Below are 10,673 nucleotides of genomic sequence, written 5' to 3'. Positions count from 1 at the left end.
GTATTTTATTCTCGGTTTGACTCGAATTATCTATTCGGTGCGGTTTATCGGTTTCCTTGTACACCCCTAATTTAGACTTCTACCTTCTCCCTTGACTGCTTTACACTTATAGCCTGTTTGGCCAAACTTTTAAAATCAACTTATTTTAAGAAATATTTTTCTCAAAAATATTTTTCAAAATAGTACTTTTGGTGAGAAGCATTTTTGTGTTTGACTTATTAATTTGAAAAGTACTTTTGAGCATCAATTAGTTATTGGCCAAGCTTTAAAAGTGCTTCTAATATTTTTCTCAAAAAATGATTTTCAAAAAAGTACTTTTGAGAAGAAACTATTTTTTCGGCTTCAAAAAAGTTGTTTCTACTTCTACTAAAAAATACTTTTTACCTTCTAAAAGATTGGCCAACACCTTAATTGAAAAAAAAAATACTTTTGAAAAAAAAAAATACATTTTCATTTTTGGTCCAAAAAAAAAAACTTTACCAAACAAGCTATTAGTCTCTTGCATTGCGTAAAAAAAGTTCTCCACACATTATCTTTCTAAGTAAAGAATGAATATCACTCCTTCAGGAATAGCTACTTCGAAATTAACCTTTTAAGAGTCTTAGCAACTTTTCATGAATCAGAAGATTCAGAACTAAAATCTCCTATCTGATTTAGTCATAGTTAATGCCTCAACATCTCCTTGAACTTGATACCATTTATTTGATGTGCACTTAAAGTATTTTAGTCCAAATTATTTTGGAACTTGGCAGTTTGGTAGCCGCGACACCTTGAAACTCAAAGAAAGACAATTGTCGGTCAAACGGTACAGGACATCCCGAAATGAAAAATTGATCTAATGCAGCAATGTCAATAACGTTCAAAACAAAATGAGTAAAGTAGTAAGCGTGTAGTGGTAAGACCACACCCAAACTTAACGCAGTATTGTTAGACCTAAGCGATTTTGGGTGTGATGATTGACAAAGGAACATATACATGAATCAGGTTCATTAACAGTGTACACAGGTGACGGTCAGAATCAAGCATAAGACATGCACGTGAAAGAGATAAGTATAAGTGGTTATTTCTGATAATCCCTTAACGAAAAAGTTACATATTTGACAAGGAACATGACTCCTTACGTGAAGAGAACTCTATCCAAGATAAGGGAATAGTTAGAAGTTGAAGTTGACTAGAACTCTTTCACCAAAGAAGAGTAAAGAATTAAAACTCTAGTTAATCTTTATTTACTAACTCTATAAATATCAATCTTGTTCTCATTTACAGGTGACACACAAATACAGAAGTGAAAGCATGAATTGAGAGCAAAATAGCAAGGCATTTTGTGAGCAATTCCTATGAGATTCAAGAGTGTGATCCTAAAACTACACGAACCGGATTGAAGAACCAATTCCATAAAGAATTTTATGTGTCTTTCTTTCTGGTTCAAAGTGTAGTAGGCATTTTGAGTTGTACCTTTCAGCTTTCTTAGAAGAAAATTGTACTTGGTACATGAGTTGTATTATCCAAGTTAGAGCTAACTTGAAGTAGACGCAATAGCCTATGGCATGTTGCTACAAGGGTTAGAGTTAATCCATAGGTTTGCAAGAGGTTGTAAACTTGAATTGTAGTGTTCAAGTTAGAGTTAACTTGAAGCAGTTGCAACAGCCTGTGGCTAGTTGCTACAAAGGTTAGAGGTAATCCTTAGGTTTGCAAGAATTTATAAACTTTGTTGTTGGCTTAGAGTTGTAGTGAAATTTTGGTAAAATCCTGCTGGGTAGTAAGTCGTGGTTTTATCACCTTTTGAGCCATGTGTTTTTCACATAAAAATCCATGCGTTCTTTAATTACTGCATTATTTATTCTGTAACTGTAGTGAAAGGAATACATAGAAGAACCAGGTCCTTCGATAATCTAGTACACGCAAAAAATTGGACATCACACAAATCATCCCCCTCTTGTGTGATATTGAAGTATAAAATATCAAATGGAATCAGAGCAGGTTATCCTTGAAAAGGCTAACACCTTAGGAAAAGATCAAGATGAGTGCACTACCTGAAAACTGTAAAGATCAATTCACTACTAGGCCACCACTATCCAATGATCACTACTATACTTTGTGGAAGGAGAGGAGAGGAGATCACTAGCAGATGGCTGATGGATGCTTCAAATGTGATAAAAAGAACCATATGATCAAGAACTGCATTATGTGGGAAGTCGAGTGGAAAAAGGAGAGATCTAAAAGAAGCAACAAAAAGAAGCAACAGGTTCATGACAAGAAGAACTACAACAAAAGGCAATCCAAAGCAATGGTTTCTACTTGGAAAGATAGTTCAAATGAGGACATTGATGATGATGATGATGATGATGATGCTGAACGAGCTCTTATAGCAATTCGAGAATCTGAAGATGAACCTGATGAAGAATCTGAGATAAGTTTTCTAGACCTAAAGGAAAAAATTAAATTCCTTTCTAAAGATAGACTATGAGAACTATTGCTAACTTTAATTAATGAATCTAAGAATATAAGTTCTGAAAAAGAACAGTTGTCAAAAGAGTGTACAACAACAACAACAATAACATACTCAGTATTATCCCACACCGTAGGGTCTGGGAAGGGTAATGTGTACGCAGACCTTACCCCTACCTTGTGAGGATAGAGAAGCTGTTAGTTGTCAAAAGTGTGTAACTTTTTAAAAGCAGAATGTAAAAACCTAGAAATAAAAGCTTGGAAAATTGAAAAGGAAAATATTGTTTTGTAGAACCAGGTTCATGCACTTGATGCAACTGTCTTAGAACTTAGATCTGAAAATATAAAGTTAAAGTTAGGGATAGAAAACGAGATAGCCAGTGATATGCAACTCAAGCTAGAAGAAGATTTAGGAGGTAAAAGATGAGTTATATAAAAGAGATGAACTGGTGAGAACTTTGAAAGAGGACTTGACTAAGGTTAAGCACGAGCTAGATAGAACATGTAGCAAAGAAAGGGACTTGGCTTTGGGAATTCTGCACCTAAGTGGGATCCTAAAAGTAAGTAACTCACACTACCTGAGAACAAGAATTGCACACACTGTGGTAACACTGGTCACTATAAGAGTGAATGCACTGCAAAAGAGAAGGCAAGTCAAAAGAACAAAAATTTTGTTCTAGGGAAGAATAGGTTGCCAAGTTGGGCTAAAAAGAACTTGATTTATCCTTTTGCCTATAGAAAGGGACCCAAACTAGTTTGGGTTCCTAAGACTAACCCCTGATTTCTTTTTACAGGTCCAAGTGAATGGGAGCAGCCAAATATGGTATATGGATAGTGGCTGCTCAAAGCACATGACAGGAAGCAAGAACTAGTTCTTTTCACTTGAGGACATTAAATGAGGTAATATCTCCTTTGGAAATGGAAAGAAAGGTGAGATCATTGGGGTTGGAAAGGTAGGTAAGTCTGACTCTCACTCTATTGAGAATGTCTACTTGATAGATGGACTGAAATATAACCTAATAAGTGTATCACAACTGTGTGATAGAGGTAACATGGTAGAATTCACCTATACAAAATGATTTGTGATAAATCTTACCACTGATAAAATAATTTTGCAGGGAAAAAGAGTGAATAACATATATTTAGTGGTTCTTTCCACACTGTCATATAATGAACTCACTTGCTTAAGTGTGTTGGACAATGATCCCCTCCTTTAGCACATGAGACCTGGACATGCCAGTCTAAGCCAACTCAACAAACTAGTCTCCAAGGACTTGGTGATAGGGCTGCATAATATTAAGTTCAAGGAAGATAAATTTTGTGAGGCTTGTGCAAGGGGGAAGTAGGTAAGATCCTCTTTCAAAAGCAAGAAAATGGTAAGCACTACCAGGATGATGGAACTAGTCCATATAGATCTTTAGCCACCAATGAGAACATTGAGCAGAAGTGGTAAGAGATATGTTATGGTGCTTGTTGACGATTACTCTAGATATACCTGGACATTATTTTTAACATCTAAAGATGAAGCATTTGACATGTCCACTTCTTTTGTTAGAAAAACTTAGAAACAACTAGGTAATCAACTTGAATCAATTAGATCTGATCATGGTACTGAATTTGAGAATGCTAAATTTGCTGAATTTTGTGATGAGCATGGCATAAATCATAACTTCTCTGCTCCAACGGTTCCACAACAAAATAGAGTAGTTGAACGAAAGAATAGGATATTGGAAAAAATGGCTAGGACTATGCTTCTTTCTAGTAAACTGTCCCATAGCTTCTGGGCAGAAGCTGTGAACACTGCTTGCTACACCATAAAATTGGTGCATGACTAGACCTCTCGTCGAGAAGACTCCCAATGTGTTACTTAAAGGGAGAAAGCCAAATATATCCTATCTTAGGGCATTTGGATGCAAGTTCTTTATGCATAATAATGGTAAAGACTTCCTAGGTAAGTTTGATCCCAGAAGTGATAAGGGAGTATTCTTGGGATATTCTTCACATAATAAAGCTTATAAGATTTATTACAAAAGAACTATATGTGTAGAAGAAAGTGTACATGTGGTTTTTGATGAAACTAACTTTCTTTCTGAGAGGCAGTAACAAGATAATGAAGAGATTGGGTTGATAAGAAATTCAAATGGTGAAACCACAGTCTAGCCGGAAGCTGCACCAGAGGAAGGAACAGGTGATGGAACAGGTCCTTCCACTCAGGGCGACCTGACAGGGGGAATTGAACAGAGAAGAACGGATACTCAAACCTCGAGGGAACCTGTCCATGAACATATTCCTCAGCAATAAAACCAGGAAGGAACATCCAAAGAAATTGACACTCATATTGCAATACCCACAAAATTGGATTTAGATGAATCTGGTTTATCTGTTGATTAGAAAATGTATAGGGAAATGATTGGATCTTTGTTATATATTACTGCTAGTAGACCTGACATTGTTTCCAGTGTAGGCCTTTGTACTAGATTTCAGGAAAATCCAAAGGAGTTCCACTTGAAGGCTGTCAAGAGGATCTTGAGATACTTAAAAGGCACAACTCATTTTTGTCTATGCTATCCAAAATGTAGTAATTTTGATTTGGTGGGATATGCTGATGTTGAATATGTAAGTTTTCTAGTGGATAGAAAAATTACTTCAGGTATGTCACATTTTCTTGGCACATGTCTTGTATCTTAGGGCACCAGAAAGCAAATTTTGTGACCTTATCTATTGTTGAAGCTGAGTATATGGTTGTTGCCTCATGTTGTACTCAATTATTATGGATTAAACAGTAATTAATGGACTTTAGGATTGATGAAGGATGTATCCATATTTTTTGTGACAATACTAGTGCAATCAGTATGACCCAGAACTCGGTCTATCACAAAGCAACTAAGCACACAAATGTTAGGCATCATTTTCAAAGGGATAATTTTGAGAAGTGTTTGATCACTGTGGAATTTTGTGCTACTGATAAGGAAATTGCTGACATCTTCACAAAATCTTTGAGTAGGGATCACTTTGAAAGGAACATGTTAGAATTAGGGATGATTAAGATCACCTAAAAGAAATCGGTTCTAACTCAATGATTGGTTAGATAATTTGTGAATTTTGTGAATAATTAGATTAGATATTTCTCAGTCTCATACTTTTATTAGCATACTCTTGTGCCATGTGCTAAAATATCTCACTAATGTCTAATGATATTATCCTTATTTTTCTTGGAAAAATCAGTCTTACACCAGAGAACTTTCAGTGAAGAACCTGATTCATCGAGCTTATAAGGTATGTATTATACACTCCGCATAATTTAAAATAACTGCATATGGATCATGAACTCCCACTTTATCCCAAACTACTTTTGAACCAATTAGTTACAAATGAACCAGTTTCACCAAGAGTCCCACGCGCCATAATTGCTAAAATATTTGGGGAAGAGTCCAACGTCTTTTCAAACTGAAACTTCCAATGTGATTAGACCTCTAGACTTCAAAAAGGTGTTGTTATACACTCAACCTTTCCCTCTTTAAATTTATTTGACCTTACCCTCTTATCTCAAATTTTTTTGAAAGATCAGAATCTCCAAAATCTCAAAACACTCTCCATTTCTCTCAAGTTTCTGAACCGATCAAATGGAAAATACCCATGAGAATCCCAAAAACTTTGAAAACCCTTTCTCACCATCCAAAGAACCTTCACCTACACTTTCAACCACCCAAACCCCCAAGAAAAAAGCATATCAAATTGATTAGGCGCAAAACAGTAGCAAGTAAAGAATATGCCAAGAAGTTGAATGAGAAATTAAAGGCTAGTCGAGCAGAAGAACCTCAAAAATCTGATGATTCTTTCCAGTCTGTGACTGAGGGGGAAGAATCAGTTTCATCTAAAATTGAACAGTTAACTTCTAGGTTAAAATCTTCTACTGTTGGTTCTAAAATTATAGAAAATCTTGAGAATCAGTTTGTTTTTTGGGTCTATAGCTGGTATTGAAAAGGGAAATATTATTATTGAAGACATTGGTGGTGAAAATAAACAATAAAAATAAAAAGAGAGCGGGGGTGTTGAAGTAGATGTGAGGGGAAAGGGAGAATAAAGAGTGGTTGGACCTCCGTCACCCATTGTTGTTGGTTTGACTGAAGAAGCTGGAGCAATGATTGTGTGGAGTGAAGAGATTAGTGATAATAAGAAGACTATAGATGAAAGTATGAGAATATAATCACAAGAGATAGGTGATGGTTCTTGTGATAGAAGTGCAGCAGAGGGGCTGGATAGGTTAAAGAAACAGTTTCATGAACCAGTTCCTTATCTTGCTAAAAATAGACAAGAACCCCTTCATGGTTTGTTGCAAAAGGTGTCAGATAGTTACAATAAAAAAAGAGTAAAGTTGGAAAGACCGCAGGAAAGGTCATGGTTGGCACTAAGAGAAAGAGTGCTCCTTCTATCCCTGTAGCAACTCCTCCCATAAGAGGAAGAACTACAAGAAGACAGAAGAAGCAGAAAGAGGCCAATGTAAAAAGGGCCTTAGCTGTTAGTGCCAAGAAAGTTGCTTGGAAAGGGAAGGAAAAAAGGATGGTAAGCCAAGTGGAGTAGTCCAGATTGAGGAGATGAACTTGGTTCTTGAAGATGAATATGAGGATGCGGAAGTACCTACACCTAGTGCCAAAAAGAGAAAGACTTCTCAAAAGAATTCTCGGAAAACAGAGGCTGACGCTGAGGGCTCAATTGTGTCTAAAAGAACTAGGTTTTCCAAAAAGAGTAAGGAGGCTCAAATAGTGGAAGAAAATGGTTAAGGGTGCTGAGATTGAGAGGCTGAAGAAACGATTGGCTGAAGTAGAGGCTGAGAAAGACTCTCTTAAGTGTGAGCTTGCTAAGTAAAAGGAGAAGAGTGATTGTAGTCTTCAAGATACACTGAAGCCGCTTGAAGCCTAGAACCAAGAACCTGGTCCTTCCCAATCTTATAACCTTCCTAGACCAGTTGTAACCAGTGACCCAAGTGGGATTTCTCTATTTTTTGTTCATAGTTCTATGTTTTTATTTCTTCTTATGCCTTGTGGTAGGATCTTATCAATCAATAAAATTCACTGTTTTTGCTCTAATTATTTGTTGATATTTCTTATATGGCTAATATCTTTAGATTGAAAAATAAAAAATTGAATCCATGATTGCATTTGAAGTAGCCCTAGTGGCCATGAGTGATATTTGTTAAAATCTGGTTACTTAACTTAATTATGCAACTTTTTAATGATGCCAAAAGGGGGAAGATAAGGTGATTTTGCTTTGGACTATGATGTTTATAATCTAATGAACTGGTCCTTGATGATTTGTGACTTTAAATGGAAAGTGTTCCAACATTGTGTTTGATGTTGAGCTGAGTTGAAATAGGTTCATGCTTTTGAAAAGCGTAGAGTTTGTCATCATCAAAAGGGGGACAAAGGAACACATGCATGAACCAAGTCCATGGAAAATGTACACAGGTGACGGACAGAAACAAGCAAAAGGCATGCAAGTGAAAGAGATAAGTATAAGTGGTTATTTCTGATAATGTCACGACCCAAAACTCGACCTATCGTCATGGAACCTATCATAGTACTAGGCAAGCCGACATCTCACACATACTAACATTTTTAAAACTAAAATATGCGGAAGTAAGTTTAGATAATTAAGAATTTCACAAATGCTGGATATGAACCTCAAAATCAGTACAAGAATCCTCCAAAAAGATCTAGTTGTCACGGAGTACATGATCATCTATATATATAACAGCATAGGCTGGTACATTGTCTGGAAAGGAAGACAAAATACATAAAACTGAAAGATAGAGAAAGGAGGATCAAGGTCTGCGGGCGCCAAGCAGATACCTCGATGATCTCCGAACAGATAGACTCCACGATCAACAGTCGTTGTGCCCGAAAATACCTGAATCTGCACACGAGGTGCATGGTGTAGGGTGATTACAACCAACTCAATAAGTATCGCAAATAAACAGGTCAAGGTAAGAGAAGCTTAATTTGTTGTAGTCACTAGTTAAATAAGTACAATTCTATCATTTTTTTTATTAACATAATATGAGATTTAAAGCTAGCTCATAAGGCTTCGTAATACTAATGTCCGTGTGTGTATGTGCACTGGTTCTCAAATACCCTACTCAACAGTATTATGGCATGTAGGGGAAAGAAACAAGTAAATCAGTTAAATGATCAAGAAACTACAAGTTTCACACACTACACGGACAAATCACGTGCTGCACGGATAACTCACGTGATGCATGAATAACTCACATGTGATACGGACAACTCACGTGTCAATAATATCAATATATGGATCGGCACGGATAACTCGCTTGCCAATAATATCAATATGTGGATCCACACGAATAACTCACGTGCTAACAATAACATAATTCGACCGGCATAGCCACAAGCCCCAGTCAAAAATATCATACAGAAGCAATGAAGCAAGTGTACAAGTATATAATGACAGAAATAAGATTCTCTGGACTGGTATAAATAACATGTTAAGGTGTAGGCATGTGCAAAGCGTGTTATCGTAGCTCAATCCGGAAATTTCATTAATGACAAGTATTTATCAAGTTTGTTTAGGGATTAAACCTCTATGTAGACTCATCATGGCTCCATTAGATCATATAAAGTGTTATCACATGTTAGATATCGAAGCTAGAATCTTAACAGTCATTTCTTGGCTTATAGGAGCCCGAGCACAACCCAAACATGAATACACAACCACGGTGCCCGCACACGGGATCATCCCCACACATGTGTGCACCCAAAGCATGTGGCTATCAAAACAAGTTAGGCAACTAGTTCCTCAACCGAGTTTAAATATGATACTTATCTCAAGCAACTCGAATCACTCTGCTAGCTAGCCTTTGCCTCACGAATCGGCCTTTGAACGTCTCGAATCTAGCCATAAACAATTCGATACAATCAACACGAGCTAAAGGAATCAATTCCATAAGAAAATACCAAGTTCTTAATCGAAAGTCACTCTAAAGCCGGCCCCCGGGCCCACATCTCGAAATTCGATAAAAGTCACAAAATCCGGAAGCCCATTCAACCACGAGTCCAATCATACCAAATTTACCAAAATCTAACACCAAATCGATTCCCAAATTCCCAATTTAAACTCTCCAAATCCCTAGCCAAACTCCCAAAATTATACCTCAAAACCACATAATCTAGGTGGGAAAATCAACGGGGAAACATAATTATTGAATAAATTAAACCACAAGTGACTTACTTAAAGAAACCACTCGAAACTCCTCTCAAACATCGCCTAAGACCGAGTTGGAATGTTCAAAAATGAAGAAAACCCACGGAACCCTCGATTTAATATTCTGCCCAGGCCTTCTCGCTTCTGCGGCCCACAAATCCGCTTCTGCGGTAAACAAAATTGCATATGCGGAGGCCACTAAAGGGCCGACCAACCGCTTCTGCGGGTGCGCATCTGCGCAAAACCATCGCCTTCTGCGGACCAGTGACTCCAACTCCATCTTCGCTTCTGCGATCCACCACGTGCAGGCGCGAGTCCGCACTTGCGGAAATTCATCCGCATCCGTGCTCCACAACCCCCAATCCAAACTCCACTTCTACGCTTCCCCAGCTCGCACCTGCGACCAAAGTTTCATAGGTGCGATTGCACCAGAAGGCTTCAGTTGCAACACCCTTTCAAACTCCAACTTTGATTTGTTAACCAACCGAAACTCACTCGAGGCTCCCGGGACCTCAACCAAATATCCGCTACAACTCTAAAATGACCGGCCGGTCGTTACAGATAATTCCTGAATAAAAAGGTTACATAAATGATAAGGAGCAGGACTCCTTACTTGAAGAGAACTCTATCCAAGATAAGAGAATAGTTAGAAGTTGAAGTTGACTAGAACTCTTCCACGAAGGAAGAGTAAAGCATTAGAACTCTAGTTAATCTTTATTTACTAACTCTATAAATATCAATGTTGTTCTCTTTTACAGGTGACACACAAATATAGAAGTGAAAGCACGAATTGTGAGCAAAATAGCAAGGCATTTTGTGAGCAATTCCTGTGAGATTTAAGAGTGTGATCCTGAAGCTATGCGAACCAGATCAAAGAACCAATTCCATAAAGAGTTTTATGTGTGTAGGCTACTCCTTTTTGAGTCGGATTTCATCTTGGGAGCCCAACTTCCAACATTCCTGCAATTTTGCATATTTCATTAGTTTCGGGAACACAAATTAAT

Source organism: Nicotiana tabacum, chromosome 24 (genome assembly GCF_000715075.1).
Source record: "Nicotiana tabacum cultivar K326 chromosome 24, ASM71507v2, whole genome shotgun sequence".
NCBI lineage: Eukaryota > Viridiplantae > Streptophyta > Magnoliopsida > Solanales > Solanaceae > Nicotiana > Nicotiana tabacum.
Note: the sequence above shows the minus strand (reverse complement) of the source record.